The following is a 19,358-nucleotide window of genomic DNA, read 5'->3' on the forward strand; positions in this document are numbered from 1 at the left end:
GTGTCTTGTGTAGTTACATAAGATCTCATAGCAATTGATCAACTCTCTAACTAGTTCATTTGAGTCAATTGAACTAGTTACGGTGAAGAAGAACAAGGTTAATATGAAATGCTCATATGGTTAACCTTTTGGGTTACTATGTTGAACCAACATACACGTACACGTTTGGGCACGGTTTTCACAAACCCAGTAAACGTATATCTCAAGTGTGTGTGACAAGCTAAGTTTTCATCTAACGGTGAAATATTGATTGCTTTGTACCTAAGGAAAAACCATGATTTGAAGACTATATAAAGGAGACATCTAGCATTGGGGAAAACTAATCCCCACACGTCTGTGTGATACTAGTGCGCTCGCTAGAGTCGATTCTCCTCTAACCTTTGGTTTTCTTCTCTAAAACCAGGTTAACGACTTAAAGACTTCATTGGGATTGTGAAGCCAGACCGATACTACTTTTATCGTAGTTGTGTGATCTGATCTTGCATCTTCTATCGTACGAGTACAATCTTATTGATTGGCTTGAGATCGTGAGAGTTATCCGATAGGAAAGATAAAGAAGTCACAAACATCTTCGTCTCACTGTTTGTGATTCCAAAACGTACGTCCTCTTGTTTATACAAGTAAGACTGTTGAGAGGTGATTGATTAATCTAGGTTGTTTTTCGGGAATATAAGACTGGATTATCAATTGGTTCCTGTTCACCTTGATTTCATATCATAAGACGGAACAAAAACCTAGGGTTCTTCTGTGGGAGACAGATTTATCCTTTGATAGACTTTTCTGTGTGAGACAGATTTGTTTATTATCAAGTCTGCGATTTTGGGTTGCAGCAACTCTTAGTTGTGGGTGAGATCAGCTAAGGGAATCAAGTGCGCAGTATCCTGCTAGGATCAGAGGCGTAGGAAATACAACTGTACCTTGGATCGGTGGGAGACTGATTGGGGGTTCAACTATAGTCCGGTCCGAAGTTAGCTTGGAGTAGGATAGTGTCTGTAGCGGCTTAATACAGTGTGTATTCAATCTGAACTAGGTCCCGGGGTTTTTCTGCATTTGCGATTTCCTCGTTAACAAAATTTCTGGTGTCTGTGTTATTTCGTTTTCCGCATTATATTGTTTATCTTTATAATTGAAATAATACAGGTTGTGCGTTTGTGATCATCATTTGGACATCCGACCTTTGGTTGTTGATTGATATTGATTGATCCTTGGACATTGGTCTTTGGTACCGTCCAAGTATTCCTTGTGTTTGATTAGGACTCGCTGATTTCTATTTGCTTGAGTAATATCAAAAACAAGAGAGAGATATTGACTCCTTGAGATACTTTTACCTAGATTGAGTCTGACTATCTAGTTGATTCTCTAGCAAAGTATTTCGGAGTTAGTCCATACAGATTGCTAAGCGAAATATTGGGTGGTGTTGTTAGACCCCGCTTTTTCAAGTTAAATATAAATTCTCACCTCTTTTGATGACAAGCCACGCCTACCTCGAGATCCACGATCCACTGGTTCATCCTTTGAATCGATTGTTGTTAATACAGACTAACTGTTAATCACACAAGAAGTCTAAGAAACTAGCCAAAATGACTCACATAAGAATCATATAATTCTATCTAATGGTTCTAGGACCATTTATGATTCAACACCTTTTTATTATCCATCTTTAGCATAACTAAGAGTTTACTAATCCAATTAACTTGATTCTATAATCCATAACTAAGTTTTATAAATATCTGCAACTTTGTGGAAGAAACGAAGGTTTATTCGGACTGGAAGGGTCCAAACATCAATCTAGAATAACTAGCCAAAAGCCCAAGTCCACTAACAAGCCCATTACACAAGGCATGACCCAATTGGGTCAACTAACAGTCACTGACGGTCAAAGGGTTAACAGTCAACGTCCAGTAAAGGTCAAGTCCAAGGTCAACTGGTCCAGGTCTAAATAGATGAATCGGTCAAACAGAGTCAACTAGACTGATTCAGATGGGTCAAGACGATTCAACTCAGTCATATTAACCGAGTCAGCTAGTGTAAATTAGTCAGACATCCGACTAAACAACAAGGCTCAAGGCTCAAGCCTTTGCACAGGCCAGAGCCATTGCTCAGGCCAAAGAACTCTACTGCACCATCATTGTGCAACACCAAAACTCTTAACTCTACAATTCTAACTCCAGTTCAACTTCAAACTAATAATACATCAATAAAATCATTCAACTTCAAATTTCAATTACAATTATAAACTGTAATTACCTGCAATTGCAGCTTTAAGCTTTTCACAGCAATCACTAACTATAATCCTATAATTACCATCTTAGTTACACCTTCCCTGCTTGCAAACTCTCAAACACAGAAACAACACCAACACCTATAGTTTCTAAACCTCCAGCAGCCACTGATATCTTCTGCAACTTCAACAGAACCACCACAACTTATAACTCAGTATAATCATCTACATCTGCGACAATCAGTCTATTTAACTTCATCTCTTCTTTACCTGCAGTTCCATCCTCAACACCAACAACACCTCTAAATTCACCTTCAACTCTCACACAATTCACCTCATGGCTGTCACATCCACTCAACATTCGCCAATTCTCAATCCATTAATCTAACTCCCCTGCAAGTCTGAGCAGACCCAGCTATAATACACTAGACAACCACCAACACATCCAATTACAGTTAGCTGATGTAGTATCTCATGACTCAATATCATCTCAGCTCATTTAACCCACCAACATACACAACAACCATTAACCCTTTCATAATAATATCTTCAGTCCACAACACCACAAATTACAATCCTTTTCATCACCACCTGCAGTATCACTTCATTCAACTGAGTTCAAATGAGAGAACTTACCCTGAAATTATTCAGCACCACTACTACAACTTGTAATCTTCATAACTGCAATATCATATACATACAACAAACCCATTCATTCATATCTCCTGAACTTTTACAATTCTGCCATACCAACCTTAACACAACCATCATCCATATTTGTAACTCATACCAAATTCAGATCATTCCCTACATTAGGCACATATCAAAGTTCAATTCAAACAACACAATCTACTCCAGTTCTCAACACCACTAACAACTATCCAAAACAACTTCAATCCACACTCAAATCAATTCCTAATTCCATTATCAACCATACAGACTCAATAATAATAATTGGATAATTATTGATCTAACTCAGAGAGACAAATTACCTCAAAGACAATTCAACTCGAGCAGTAGTGATCGAATTCTTCAAATAACACAATTAAGGCAATTAAGAACTTAGCCAAGAACCAGCATCCACTGAAATGTTATTTCCTTGCCTAAGTCTTGATTACACCTGATATTCCACCTTAATCCACTCAACCACCGTCTACCAACACCACATGATCTTCATCACTATCCTCTATTCACAATAGACTCCAAACTCAACACCAAACCCTAATTCCTAATTTGGGGAAAAACAAATACAAACCCTAATTCTCTGATTTATCAACTCATCACTTTAACTGTTAAATTAACACAATACCCATCTTCAATTATCCCTCTTAGACATTAATTCCATCTTCTCTGCGTTTCTTATAAACCCTAACTCATAAATCGAATCAATCTCCAGTGCTAGCACAACTCAACTTCAATCAAAACTATAAGTCACGACAAACCCATCTTTAATCTGTTATTTAAAGTCTCGATTTCATCTTCTGATTCTTCTTTTGAGTTCATCTTATGAAACCCTAATTAACCTCTGTTTCTCTTTGATCCATCGTTTTTTCTTCGTCTAAAGTTAAACCAACTTCAACACCATCGGATTATCAATCTCCTAAGCTTACTTGAACATGATTCAATATCAACTACTCTGTTTTGAGATCGACAGAGAGAAGAAGAACTGGAGAAGAAGGAAAGAGAAGAAGAAAGAAAAAATGAAGCAAAAAAAGAAAAGCAAATGAGAGTTTATCCTCTCGAGTTGGCTAGAGATAGGCCGACCCGGATTGCTGAGACACCCACTCTCTTCGACGCGTGCATTCACAAGGGTAATATCCAAAATCACTATTTAACCCTCGGAAAACCAATTGGTAAATCTTCTTCACACAGTGTCCGAATGACGCGCGCAAGTAGTCCATTTCGCATATCTTCTCGAGTTCGATCCAACGCTGCCAGTTTCGTATCTAGATCGTTGTTAAATTAATTCCTACTAATTATCGTTCGTGCTAGACTAATCGAGTTATTATCGGCTAATTCGACACTTGACTGGTCTAATAGCGTTGACGAGATTGAGGATCGTTACAACTTTGACTAGATCTAGCTGACTATGACTTGACCTAGAACCTGACTCACCTGACTCGGACCTAACTCCGTGACTTTGCCTGAGTTGACCCGAGTTGACTCATTTGACCGGTGGCAAGTGGCAGCCGTCCTGCCACCTAAGCTGTTTTTCGGTTATTCATTTGACCAGTAACCAAATCAAAAAACCAAGCCCACACCACACCAAATCAAAAATCCAAAGCGACGGGGCGAGGCGAAGCAGAGTCACCCCAAATCAAAAATCCAAAGCGACGCCAAATAAAAAATCCTAAATGACAGGGCGAGGCGAAGCCGAGCCATACCAAATGAAAAATCCTAAGCATGCATCGGACGAGGCGAGGCAAATCCGAGACACACCAAATCGAAAATCCTAAGCGACGAGGGCTACCAAATCAAAAATGCATTGCGACGGGGGACACCAAATCATAGATGCACGAAGGGGCGAGGCGAAGCCACATCACAGCAAATAAAAAATATGGTTAAAAAAAAGATGCCTGATGCGTAGCACATGCATAATCCGAGTATGCATCGGGACGGGGCAAAGCGAAGCAGAGCCATACCAAATCAAAATCTGAGCGCGCATCGGGCGGGGCGAAGCAACATCACACCAAACCAAAAATATGGTGAAAAGTAGAAAATGATGGTAAATGATTTTCGGATCCGCTCGGTGCGTAGCACGGGCATAAAATCTAGTAAATATTATGAAATCGAAAAGTAAGTTTTGTGAGGGAGGTAGAAAATAGAAAAAACGAAGGTAAAACCTTAATTTGAGCAGCCCTTAATAAGGAAAATCTTAATTTGAGCATCCCTTGTGAACACGTAAATCACGAAGGCATCTATATGTTCACAAACAATGTTCGCATTCTATACACATGCTCGCACTGATGAGACGATTGTATTGATTCCTTGACTCAAAACCTTCGGGTTTATCATTGCCTCGTCTAATATCATCACCAGAGGCGTTCACATAGAGGAAGATAAAGAAAACGAAGTGTAAAAGTAATACTCGTGGAGTATGAAATGGATGTAAAGTGCTGAAATGTAAATAAGACTGGGATTTACGTGGTTCAGCACTAAGGCCTACATCCACGGGGTTGTCGTTTTCACTATGCATTTGATGATTACAGAGGTAGTCGAATGACTTTGGAGTTTACATAGGTCTGCGAATTTTAAAAGGTAAACTTACACTAACAATTCTTCTCTCTCGACTTCCCTCTGAACCTCTCTCTCTTTTTCGATCCCCTCTCTCTTGGTGGAGATGGGGTATTTATAGGGTTAGATGGGACCCGTTTCTGAGAGCCGTTGGAACCTTATCTTCTTGTGCTTTGTGTCCATCACGCAGGGGTCTTCGTTCATTGCTTGATCACGCAGAGTCATCCTCGTTCGTTCCACGGGTTGATCGACACGTACATTTCTCAGAGTGTTTAATGCGGGTAGTTGAGACGCATGCTCCTGTCAGACAAGTGTCTTCTGCCCCTGTCACGTCCATGTCAGTCAACCTTCTCTTCACCGTTGATCTTGGATTCTTTTGGGGATGAGATAAAGCAACTCTTCGGGAGTTATTTGGTGCTCCGTAGTACACCGTGCTTTTGGTACATCCTTTAACTTCTGCCCTTGGATTTGTTTGGGCGAAGATCCGACGTCGACGGGATGGGCTTCTTGGCTGTGTGCGTGTGTCATCATGTTTTGATGACTTGGTCCGCATGCTCTCCACGTGTCTTCTCACATACACGTGTTTGATGATGAAATATGTACACACAATTTGCCCCTTTTCTTCGGGCTTGAGTGTTTAGTGGGAGCATTGAAGAAAACAGACGTTACATATTCCTCCTCTCTCCTAATAACTTCTCCTAGATACTTGGGTACGTTTCTCACTCGTGCATTAACTGCTCATTTAATGGGCACGTTTCCCATTCCTCCATTAAGTTCCTTCTCTTTCTTTCGAGTATATAAAGGAGAGGAGAAAAAATTAATTTCATTCTCCTTGAAAATTAATTTTATTCTCCCTGTCAGACTTCATCCTTTGTTCTTCAACCATTAAATTCTCTCTGCCCTAGCATTAATCACGCTCGTTTCTTCTTTGTTTCTGGTTTGTTCTCTCATTTGTCTTCTTTTGGGATTTTGTTTGTGGTGGTAAGGTTTCTTTTCTTCGTTTCTGTTGTTTTAAATTTTGTGTTGATTGTGTTGATTGTAAATTTCCTGCTGCTGTTGTACCTTGTTTGTGATGAAGAACATCTTTCGATGCATGTATGCTAGTTTGCCCCTGTTCTTCTTCTCAAGTCGAGGAGGCCAGTGTTTCAATTGTATTGATTTTTTTTTTTAGGGTTTCTGGGCTATGCTGAGATGAACTGTTAATTTTGTGGTTTTTTGATCTTTGGTGATGCCCTCGTGTTTGCTTCTAACTTGTTTTTGGTACCTCCTCGCAGCCATGTCTGACCGTCCGCGACTTCCTTATCAAACTCCGCCTTCCAGTCTGACGAGATCCCCTCCGCGTAGAGAGTCTGATACATCTCCACATGGGGGAGATCTCTCTAAATTGTCGCAGATGGATCCCCGCGGTAATAGAGTTTCGTCTTCTTCTGGGACGAAGGCTTCACCTCCTAGGAAGGGGGATCCATCGAAGGGACCATACGGGTCTCGATACGCTGCCAGCCGTGCTCCTTCTCGTCCTCGTGATGACTCCAGGTGTACGCAGACACCTCCTCACGGTGACACCTTCGATATTCTCCCTCTTCGTTCTATAGTGCCCGTGCAGAACCCTATGCCGCCGCCTCTAGTACTTTCTTTCAAAGGGAATAACTCCAAAGGTGCTGTGCCGAGAGCTGAATCATCTAAAAATCCTTCTTTCAAAAGAAAAGCTTCCGAAGCTTTTGTTGGTTCGTCCGGTCCCGCGGAAGAAGAGGAGGCTGTCCCAGTGATACGCATCGTTTCGGTTAGCAAGAAGAAAGTCACGTTTAAGCACATTGACCTTGAAGTTTTCAAGGAAAAGCATGATCTCCAAGCCTTCGAGGTTCGTTTCTATGCCCCTGAGGATGATATTACTTACGAGCTCATCTCGAAGTATCAGTTTGATGAGTTTCATCTATTGACTACGGTTGGAGCCTTCGAGGCGGGTCTTATGATGCCGTTGTATAAGTCTGGTGATTCCTTTTATTATGATGTGATGGCTGATCGTGAAGGCTCTTCCACCAATACTCATAGTCGTTCTGTGTCGCAATTATCGGGGAACTATCTCCGTGCACTGAGGGAGTGTTATCTGCAGAGTAAGGGGGAGACGATGATGACATGTTATGTTCCAAATCCCGCTGAGAGGGAGTGGTATACTCCTGAAAACTTCAACAACTCCTTTGGGGATTATGTCAATAGTAGGAACCGTAAACCGTGGAGTGTTAGTCTTCGTAACCTCGCTGCTCCTCGGGGCGAAATTCGTCTCTTAAGTGAGGTGAGCGATGCCAAACTGAAATACGTTCCAGGCACCGAGGGGTCGGCTCAGCGGAAACTTTTTCCTGCTCGTGAAAGGATCAAGCGTGACCATGATTATGAGTGGCATGCCACTGTTATTGAAATTGTTGGTCCTTGGGCGTATGGTTGGATTCCCGGTCCGCGCGGTTGGCGTCCTTCTGAGAGTAGCAGGCCTCGTGAATCTCCTCCTGCTCGTTATGGAGATTTCTGTCCCTGGCGTTTAAATTTCGAGGGCATGAACTTTCCTTATGCTCTCGACGTTGTTGATGGAGACGAGGAAGAGGGTTCTGGTGCTATACTTCCACCGAAGAGTGCCGCTACTACCAAGGTATGGTTATTGCAGATTCTGGCCGCGCCCCTCCTTTTTTGAAAATCAAAATTTGTGTATGAGGAAATAACTCTTTTTGTGGAACGTGTATTGGTTTGCAGGTGTCGAAAAAGAAAAAGATTGGGCCCAAGCAGTCTTCTACCATTGTGACGGGTGAGGCTGAGGTTCATGAAGAAGTTACCAGTCCAGTGAACGAAGAGTTTGACGAGGATGAGGAAATGTCTGATGGGGAATAACGCACTGATACTTCCCCTCCTGATGTCGAGGAAGAGGTTGGTGCGGGTTGTGATGGTGTTGATGGGGGAAATAATACCGCGGTGGCCGAGGGAAGTGTTACCGCGGAAATGTCTGCTCCTGCTGGTGATAACCCTGGTGGTCCGGAATTTACCGGAGGGGGTGAGGCTGCGGAAACTCTCCCCACCATTTCTCAAGAGTTCTCCTTTGACAGGATATATTCCGCAAGGGAACTCTTTGATGATGCCCTCGGTATTCCCGAAGACTTTTCTTTGCTTTCCCCCAATGATAATTGGGATGTGCTCGGGGTTTTTGGTAAGGAAAATGCTGCTGTTCAGAATGAGGGCGCGGATGATCACATTGCGCGTGGTGATGCCGAGACTTGTGTTGATGGGGAAGTGACAGCAAAGGGGAAGTCTGTGGTTGACTCACCTTTCGAGGATTTCCCTCACTCGCTGATGTTTGAGGGTGAGGATGCCATAATGGATTGGCTCAAGAAAAAGAGTCTGCTGTTTGTTCCCCATCCTTCCCCGGTGGTTGCTGGCGAGAAATATTCTGATGCTTATACTCGTCGGATGATGAAACTATCTTCCGAGGCGCGTGTTGCCGAGATGTGGGGGAAAAGCTTGAGTGTTCCAGAGGCTACCCTCGTAGCGTACCCTCCATCTTCTGTTGCTGAAATGATGGCCATAGCCGATGGGTACCAATATGGTTTTCCCCAGCAACGTGTCTTGGAGGTAAGTCCTCGTACATATCTCTTCGTGACACTCGAATCCTTCGGTGTAATAATGTTTGCCGTTTGATGTGTAGATGATGAGGAGTGAGCATTGTAACCATGTGATGTATCAATTCTTTAAAGCGAAATCTTTGAAGCTGGAGGCTAAGCTTCGTCACAGGGAAAAGGCATTATCTGCGGCTGAGGTGGAGATAGAAGAACTGAAGAATAGCCTTAAAGAGAAAGAAAAGCTGGGTGAAGCGGAGGCTGGTCTACCTCAATGCCCCTTTTTGTTACCAGATATCCGAGGAATTTCCCTGAGGTGACACCGAAAGTACATTTTTCTGGATTTACTTTCATGTGATGTTTCCTCATTGCTTCGAAGATATCTCTCAGATCCTGGTGGTGATCTTTGCGCAGCTTACTTTTGACGAGCATGTCATCAACGTAGACTTCTAAGGTACTACCAATCCATGGCCTGAAGATAGCATCGACCATTCTTTGGTACGTTGCCCCTGCGTTTCGAAGTCCAAAGGGCATTCTAGTGTAGCAATAAAGGCCATGTGGGGTGTACAATGTTGTGTGTAGTTGATCTTCTTCTGCAAGGGCTACTTAGTTGTAGCCAGAATATCCATCCATGAATGACAGCTCTTAGTATCCTTCTACTGCTTCAACCAGCTGATCTATGCTTGGCAGGGGATAGTTGTCCTTTGGACATGCCTTGTTGAGGTTAGTAAAATCGATGCATATCCTAACCCCTCCATTTTTCTTAGGAACGACGACCATGTTGGAGATCCATGTAGGGTATTTGACTTCCTTGATGAACCCTTCTTTTAGTAGTTTCCGAAGTTCTTTTTCCACTGCCTTATGATACTCTGGTGCAACTTTTCTTATTTTCTGCCTGAAAGGTGGCGTGCCTGGTTTGATGCGCAGCTCGTGTTGGATTATTTTCGGGTCAATCCCCGGCATATCTCCTAGCTTCCAGGCGAATACATATGTGTATTCTTTAAGTAATTTTGTTAAGGAATCTTCTCTTCTTTCGTCCATTATGGTCCCTACTTTGATCATCTTCGGGTTTTCTTCCGTTCCTATGTTGATTTCTTTTACGGGCTCTACTGGTGTGAACACCGGTTTCGGATCCCCGAGGACTGGGACGTTCTTTGATTGCTATTTGGTATGTTTCTGTCCTTCGTTGGCTGCTGAAGTACCTGTTTCTGTGTTTAGAACATTATCATTTTTTGTCAAACCCCTCCCTGTGGTTTCCTTGAGGAACAGGTCTATGGCCTTTTCTTTCGCGTCTTCTTTATTTTTAATTCTTCTGGTTTTTCGCTGCTCTTCTTGTTCGCTGTTGATACGATCCTGAGTGGTTTGGCACTCTTTTGCAGAGACCCGATCTCCCTTGATTTCCATCACTCCCTCAGGTGTAGGGAATCTGATATATTGGTAGTAAGTTGCCGCCACTCCTTTGAGTTTATGTAACCACTTTCGTCCAATAATGGCGTTATAGGGGGATGGGGCGTCAACCACGCTGAATCGTGTTTCTACTTTCATGGGTCCGGCGTTAACGTGCAACACGATGTCTCCCAATGGCTTCGTGGGTGCTCCATTGAATCCGTAGATGGTGTAATAAGAGGTCATTAGCTGTTCATCATGGAGCTTCATTCGTTTGAATGCGTCGTAGAATAGAACGTTTACTGAGCTTCCCCCGTCTATGAGGATCTTTTTGAGGTTACATCCAGCCACTGGTAGTGTTAGGACCAAGGGATCGTTATGATCTTCGATATCTTAAGCATCGAAGATAATAGGTGCGTCCATCCAATCTTCGTGCTCGTCCACCTCTACACCATCAATCTTATATAATTCGCAGTGGTCCTCGAACTGCTTCTGTAGCCTCTTTCCTATCTGCGTTGTAAGGGAGGGCCCCGCGGCTTCGGAACACGAGATGGTGTTGATTGTGCGGTTTCCCTCTGGCAGTTGGACTAGCTTGGTCCGTTTGGATCTATCCTCGGCGGCCTCCTTTCGTATGTAATGTTGGAGTTCTCCAACATCAATCAGTTTTTGGATCATTATTTTGAGGTTTTTGCATTTCTCGGTCTGGTGTCCATTGAAGCAGTGATATTCACAGTAATCTTTAGACTTCTCGGTTCTTGGGGGATGTTTTCCCTTAGACCACGGCCACTATAAATTTTCCCTTCCTTTGATCTCTCGCAAGATCCGAGCATAGCTAGCATTGAGCTTCGTGTAAACTTGATCTTCGAATTTTCGATCGTCTTTTCGTCGTTCATATATTCGTTCCTTCCTATCTTCGTGAGGCCGTTCCGCTGAGATATTTCTTTTGGCTCCGCTGGTTTGTTCTGCGAAATTGGTACGGTGAGACCTCCGCGTGTGTGCCCTCGGGTTCTCACGCTGGATTTCTTCAAGACGAACGTACTTTTCAATAATTATTCGAAGATCTCCTTCTGTCTTAGGCACGCTTCCATGAATCTCAACAAACAGTGGACTCATTCGGTCTAATCCCCACTTGTATCAGTTGATACTTACTACTGGGTCCACACTCCCTATGGCTTGGCAGATCTCGTGCCATCTGTTAGTGTATTCCCTCGTGTTTTCCTTGTAGCCAATTGCCAGCGAAAAGAGCTTATCCAAACAATCTTCTACTGCGAAAAGAGTTTTCCTTGAGCCTTTGTGTAATGTATACTGGTTTGTAGGTGTCGAAGAAGAAGAAACTTGGACCCAAACAATCTTCTACTGCGGTTATCGGTGAGGCTGAGGGTTATGAGGAGGTTACGAGTCCCGTAAACCAATGGTATGGTGAGGATGAAGAAATGTCCAACGGAGAAGAGCGTAACGACACTTCTTACCCTGATGACGAAGGTGGTAATGGTGAAGAAGAAGTTGCCGCGGGTCGTGATGGTGAGGATGAAGTTGCCGCGGGTGGTGATCTTGAAGAAGAAGTTGCCGCGGGTGGTGATGGTGAAAAAGAAGTTGCCGCGGGTGGTGATGGTGAGGCTGAGGGTAATATTACCCGTCGGTGGTACTGGTGGTAGTGTATATGCCCCTGTTGGCGATGACATTGTTGGTGTGGGTACTTTTCCCGTAATTTCCCCAGAATTCTCTTTCGGTAGGATATATTCCGCGGGGGAATCCTTCGATGTGACTGCTGCCATGGGTCTTGCCGAGGACTTCTCATTGCTTTCCCCACATGATGATTGGGATGTGCTTGGGGACCTTGGCAAAGAAGGTACCACTGATCAGCAAGCTGAGAACGCAGGTGGTCATGCTGAGGGTGGTAATGTCGAGACTTGCGCGGGTGAGGAGATAACCGCCAAGGGGAAGTCTGCGGTTGAGTCTCCTTTCGAGGATTTCCCTTTCTAGCTAATGCCTGAAGGTGAAGATGCCATTTTGGCTTGGCTAAAGAAGAAGAACCTGATGTTCGTCCCTAACCCTGCCCCCGTGGTCACTGGTGAGAAGAATTCCGACGCTTATATTCGTCGAATAATGCAACTGTCTTCTGAAGCCCCCGTTGCTGAGATGTGGGAGAAGAATCTTAGAGCTTCGGAAGCTAATTTAGTGGTTGACCCTCCCTCCTCTGTTGCTGATATGATGGCCATAGCTGATGGGTACCAGTACGGTTTTCCCCAGCAGCGTGTTTTAGAGGTAAATCCTTGTACTCTTCTTATGATATCCGCGCATTGTGTTATTCGTGATATCTAATCCCTTTGGTATAATAATGTTTGTTGTTTGTGACGTAGATGATGAGGAGCGAACATTATAACCATGTTTTATACCAATTCTTTAAAGCAAAGTCTTTAAAGTTGGAGGCCAAGCTTCGTCATAGGGAAGAGGAACTGTCTGCGGCTGAAGCGGAAATAAATGAACTGAGGGGCCGTCTGAAGGAAAAAGAAAAACTGGGTAACGCTGAGGAGAATATTCGTTCAGAACTCGCTATAGTCCGCAACGAATTGGAGCAGACTCGTAGAAGTGTCTCTTCCTTCACAGGTTTGTATTTTACGGATTTTTCACTCCTTGTGATTCCCTATCTGTATTTCGGTGTTCTGTCTGAGTCTCCCCACCCTATCTTCAGTGGGTGGAGTCTCCGAGTTGAGGAAGCAGCGGAGATTGCCTCCAAAGAGGCGGAACGCCTATCTGTATTGATGTCTCAAGCCCACCAGCGGACCGCTGTTACCACTTATAAGGCTCTATGTCAGTTGGCTGAAGAGACCAACAAAGTCCTGGATAAGATTGAACTTGGCCTTAAAGTCGAACATGGTCTTGTCAAGAATTATCCGCGTCGTCCCCTTCCCGCGCCTTTGCCTGGTTCTTCTGGGCCCTCTTCAGGTGGTAGCGTACCTTCATCTCGCAGAGACAACCCCGTTGATGGAGCTGTATCGTCCAAGTAGATTTCTTTTATTAGTCATATAAAGTTGATCCTCGTTGATTATATAATTTCGGATCATTTTTTGATGTGTTTCCTGTTTTATCTTATTTGTTGAATCTTGTAATCAAGACTTTATGAAATGGATCATCCTTTTGGCGTACCTGCGTTATCAATTCATTTTTTTATTTTAAAGTATTGTGAAGTGTTAAACTAGAAATAACTGGTTTTGTAAAAAGTTGAGAGTGTTTGAGTGCGACACCGAAGGTAAATACCTTCGTGATCGTCTTGAGACCTGTCACCCCGCTGGCGAATCCTGGGCCAGAGGATTCCCAAACGGTGGGGCCGAGGCAGCGTTCTAGGATATGGAGTGCTTATTTGAAAATATTTACATGCACCCATTCCGTCGACCCACTGACTTAAAATTGGTTGGGTATCTCTTTCTGCTGGGTGCCTTCCCCCTGGTCTTACACTCATAGACACTGATAGGGGAGACCTGAGAGATTGTAGATTAACTACTTTCCCCAATATTGTTAATATATAATGTAATGTACATGCGTTCATCCAGCGGGACTTTTGACCATTTCGTTTACTTGAATATTTCCCAAAAAGCTTGTTTGATTGATATGTTGAGGCATGCTACTCCTCGTCCAGAGATAGAAACATGTAAAGCGGTTACGCTGCCTTCTTCTTCTGGTATTCTCCACGCAGATGCAAAGTTGCGCTGCTCCTATGGGTAGTACGCTTTGAGCCATTTAGCATTCCAAGGGTGTCGGAGGACCTCGCCTTTCATATTGCGAAGATAGTAGGAATCGTTTCACGCGATGTCGTGTATTATAAAAGGTCCTCCCCATGTAGGTGCTAACTTTTCCCATTTCTTCTCTCGTTGATACTGATGAGTGCTAAAAAGTGCATATTTCTATATATTTTTCTTGGCATTTAACTCATCTTTTGTGCATTAATTCTACATTTTATCCCATATTCTGTATTTTCATTGTTTTCAAGAATAAATATTTTTCTTAATTAATTTTGCATTTTTAGGTAATAAATAAAGTTTGGATGAATAGCAGAGCGGAAAAGAGCAGAAAATTAGTGAAAAGCCGGGAGGAATTACACAAGGAAGCCGCGAAGAATGTTGTGCACAAGACCAAAAGGCTAGAAGTGGGCTTGAAGAAGAAGAATTGTCCTTAAAGAAGATATGGGCTTGGCATACCCAAGGCCCAAAACCCTTACTCAAACACATTTCCACTATCCAAGCCCGTCTCGGATTTCAGCCGTCAGATCGAAGCATTTCAGCATCCTACGGTCGCTCCATCATCGCACATCAAACTCCGAAGCCCCCGCTTTACATCGCAACGCCCATCTCCATCTTGGGTCGTCCGTTTTGCTACATCCCTTCATCCGACGGTCGCTCCACGCTTACCTCCGTATCGCCGTTGGATCCACCTACCATCTTCCCATCCATCGCTCCTTGTCGAGATCATCAAACCGCGCTATCCACGCTTCACACCCTAGCAACCGAACACCTACACCCCAAACAAACAGACCCTAATCCCATTTCCATCGAGTTCTTCCCCTTCTTCCCAAAAATTTGCAGAGCTCTGCAAATCCATCACCACCATCTCTTCCATCTCCACCTCGAACACCACCACTACCACCTTCCCCCGACAAACTCAGGAGTCAATCACCACCATTGTCTCTCCCTTTCTCGTCTGTAGCATCGAGTCCTGATGCTGCAAACTCGACAGTGAGAGAAGCTAGGGTTCACAGAAGTCTAGGGCTAGGCCAACAGCGCAACAAGAGCTAGAGGAGGAGCAGTAGAACATCAAGAAGCATGGGTCGAAGCCAATTTACACATGGGTATGTCGAATTTGATTTTCCCCAAAAGTTAGGGTTTGCAAATTTAGGGTTTTGGTGAAATTAGGTATTTTGTTGTAAGCTATAAAAGGGAAGTGATGTAGGATGTTAAAGGTTGTTCTTGGTTAGCCGAGATACCCCCAAATTTGGGTTAATCACTGTTTAATTTTAGTTTTAATTTTTACTGTTAATTTTTAGGGTTCTTCTTTTGCAATTTTCATTCACTGATTAGTAGTTTAAATGTTGTGTTGTTCATGTTAATCATGTTTAGTTCCATTGTAGTGTTAATTATGTTCTGAGTTCACTGTTGAGGCTCAGATGAAACCTTAGTGCACTAATGAATGATGAATTGCTAGGAAGGCCTGTTTTGCTTGAGTAATGGGAAGAAGTTGGTGCTCTGATATGCCTGTGATTGACTGTGCTTTCAAAAGACAGTCAATGCTAGGGGCAAATCAGTGAGCAAACTGATTCTCTTCCCATTCTATTTGGATGCTTAAGTTTTTGCATTGTTTAGCTAGGACACAAGGTGGATTCTAAGCCTTAGCTTAGCCACAACTGCAATCCCCTCCCTGCCCTTGGCTAATAGCCTTGGTTTACTTCAATACCATTGCTTCACATCATCTTCACTGCCACCTTTCTTTTACCACTTTCTTTTGTAACTTACTTTGCTTCGTTGGCACTTTGCCACTGTTAACAATCACCATTTCACTGCCATTGTATATGCTTCCATTGTTTCATTGTCTTTACCACTGTCACTTTAGTGTTTTTGTCTCACTGTTTTCTTATTCACTTCATCTGTTTTCTTTCTCTGTTTATTTTCTGTTTTCATTTCACTGTCACTCTTTGATACACTATATCTTTGTTACTCTTCACTACTGTTTCTTTACCTTCACTGTTCTTTCTTCTCTTTTGTTTCTCCTGTTCTTGCTACTGCATTCACTGCCTTGTTTTCCTGCTGAGCACCTGCCCTTTGCACTGCTGCTGCTACTACTTGCTGTGCACTGCTTCTGCTGCTGCTGCAACTGAGCTTGGCTCAGCTAAGACCACAGTTCAGGTTAAGGCCTAAGGCCTGTCACTGTCAAGCCCAGATCCTCATACAAGCCAACTGAGCCCAAAGCTCACTTCAACACTGAGCCCAAGTTCAGTTCATTGAAACCAAAGGCTAAAAGCCCAGGTTCATAGCTAAAAAGCCTAGCTCCAGCTGAGGCCCAAATCATACCAAAAGCCCAGGTTTAATCCCAAGCTCAGTTCACTGTTGTTAAGCCCTAGTTCACAGTTCATTCCAAAATCATTCAAAGGCCCAAGGCCTAAAGCACTTCATCATTACAACAAACCCATTAAGCCCAATTTACTCAAAGGGTATTCAAAGCCCAACAGTTCCAAAGGGTATTCATAACCCATTGGTACCACAACCCTTTGATACCTAAAGCCCAATATCCAACTAGAACCCAAATAGCTAGAAACTCCAAACACTCCCAATCTCTGTGGATCGACCCGTACTTGCACGAGCTACAACTGACGACCGTGCACTTGCGGTATTACTGTAGGCCCGTGTTTCATTTCGCTTCAATTTTATACGCTTTCCCGGGCCCACCATGTTTTTGGCGCCGCTGCCGGGGATTGGTGCTGTGTTTTTCTTGTAGTTTTATTAGCTATTTTTGCATTTCACTGCATAGCATTTGCACCTGCATCTGCTTCACTTCATTTGCTGTTGGACCTGCTGTTCTGAACCATTTTTTCCTCTGCTGGGACGCCACCAAGGAAAAGAACCAAAGCCCAACTGGGTTTTTGCAACAATATCAGAGCAGCTGGGCTGTGCTTAAAAGGTAACCCATTTAAGAGAACCCGAATTGTGGGCTTCCAATTTTTAATTGTGGGCTTGTAATATTAAAGCCAATTTTTGGGCTTTTTATTTTCTGTTGGGTTTGTAATTAATTTCTGTGGGCTTGTTTGTTTAATTTGTGGGCTTGTATTTAATTTTTGTGAGCTTGTTTAATTTGGACTTGTATTTTGTATTCTGGGTTTTTAAACCCAGCTGAGCTTGTAACCGATCACGCTAGGTTAACTCGTTAGTGGGCCGAGTACCCAAATTCTAGGCCGAGATTTTGGACTCAGTTTCACCAAACGTTTTCAAACCAGCTGAGCCAAAGCAAATACAAAACCAACAGTGGGCTTGCTCCCATTCAAAAACCAAATTTTATTTTCTGTTAAAAAAAAAAAAAAAAAAAAAAAAATTGCTCCTAATTTCGAAAACCAAATTTTTAATCCCATAAAAACCAAAGTTTTCAAAACCCATAAAAACCAAATGTTTCCCATCAAAAACCAAATGTTTTTCATTCCCATCAAAACCAAAATTTTCCCATAAAAAACCAAATTTTGAAAACCCTTTAAAACCAAATAGTGGGCTTTGTGTCTTTTCAGTATGGGCCAACCTAATACTCTCCATGAATACATGTATCCCACAATAAAAATTCCATTATCATGTATTATCTTACCTCAAACCAATAACCCTTTTAAAATAAATGCAAGCATGATACAAATACTTCCTTTATTTCGAGGGTTCGATTCTGAGAACCCCTATACTCATGTAAGAGAGTTTGAACAAATTTGTCGGACTATGCAACGTGATCATATGTCCGAAGACTCTCTGAAATTGCGTTTGTTTACATTTTCTCTAAAGGAAAGGGCCAAAACATGGTTTTACGGTTTGAGACCACAATCAATCACCACTTGGGAACAACTCACTAATCAATTTTTCCAAAGATTTTTTCCACATCATAGGACCATCGCTATTCGTCAAAATATCAATTGTTTTGTCCAGTTGGATGAGGAAACTGTTTTTGACTATTTTGAACGTTTTAATGATTTGTTGAGCGAATGTCCACACCATGGATTTGAGAAGTGGAGACTTGTCGCTATCCTCTATGAGGGACTAGACTTTAAATCTCGAGCCATGGTTGAGTGTATGTGTAATGGTGAATTTCTTGATAAAACTGTGGATGATGCATGGAAATTTTTAGCTGAGATTGCAGAGAAAACCCGTCACTGGGAGTCCATTAGGGAAACTGAGACACTGTCACATGATATTGGTGGTAATGAATTGAACTTTGGAAATAGCATGTCTAGTCCTTCTCATGTGTATGATATTGAATATGAACCTAATCTAGAGGAACATGAGTTGACTAATGACACCACAACTGCTAATAGGGACAAGTATGCATATTACTATGATGATGATGATGATGATGTTATGTTAGAAGAACATGTCTATGCTGAAAATGTTATGGAACCTTTGGGTTCAAATACATTAGGCTTCTCTGCCTCGACCTTCATGAATGATGTGTCTTCTAGTATTCCATATACATGTGATGTTGATACTGATTTTGAGCATGTGCATCTGTCCTATGAAGATGACTTAGGTAATATAGAATCTTCTGTTGACACTAATATGCATGAAAATATAATTGTTGTGTCTGATTCTCTACCTGGGTCACGTTGTGATGTTTCCACTGATTTGCCGATGCATGAGAATAATTCTTCTGATGATGTTGATGATTCTGATTTGTGTGAGCATGGTGAGCATGTTGTGACACTTGTAGAAGACTTAGGAGATGTTGATGTGATTAATAATGATGTGCCTATCGTCCTACATAAGTCACAATCTGATGGCCTTCCACCCAACCTAGATTTGGTTTGTACCCATATTGTCAAACCGACTTTTCTGAGAGTCCCTAACCTAGGTTTGTAACTGTGTGCTTCCCAAGTCCTCTTGGACTATTTTGCTTCTAAGTATAATATCTTTGAGGAGCCACAGTTGGAATTAGCATGTTTGCCTGTCCCTAGCACAGTTCATTTCGAGCTAGACCTTGTGCATGATGAACCCCCAAAACTGCGAGATTTTGTTTCCAAAATTTTATCCGTTGAAAAATCCAGGTTTGGGGGTAGCTCATTTTGTTTCACAGCTTCACTTGCATGCCTATCATATTATTATTGTGTGAAGCTGTTGAAACCTCTACACTTTGTCTTTTGGGTTGATCCTCAACTCTTTAGATTGTTAGTGTATAGTGAATTTTTTGTATATAAT

At 42.6% G+C, this 19,358-nt stretch overlaps 1 non-coding gene across 1 annotated transcript; it reads right to left on the bottom strand.

The window, feature by feature from the left end:
- Positions 1-18,065: 18,065 nt before the first annotated feature.
- On the bottom strand, positions 18,066-18,169 carry LOC113300816. Its single transcript, XR_003335930.1, has one exon. It is a non-coding gene; the product is annotated as a small nucleolar RNA R71 (small nucleolar RNA).
- Positions 18,170-19,358: the final 1,189 nt, after the last annotated feature.

Source organism: Papaver somniferum, chromosome 7, assembly GCF_003573695.1.
Source record: "Papaver somniferum cultivar HN1 chromosome 7, ASM357369v1, whole genome shotgun sequence".
In the NCBI taxonomy this organism is placed as follows: domain Eukaryota; kingdom Viridiplantae; phylum Streptophyta; class Magnoliopsida; order Ranunculales; family Papaveraceae; genus Papaver; species Papaver somniferum.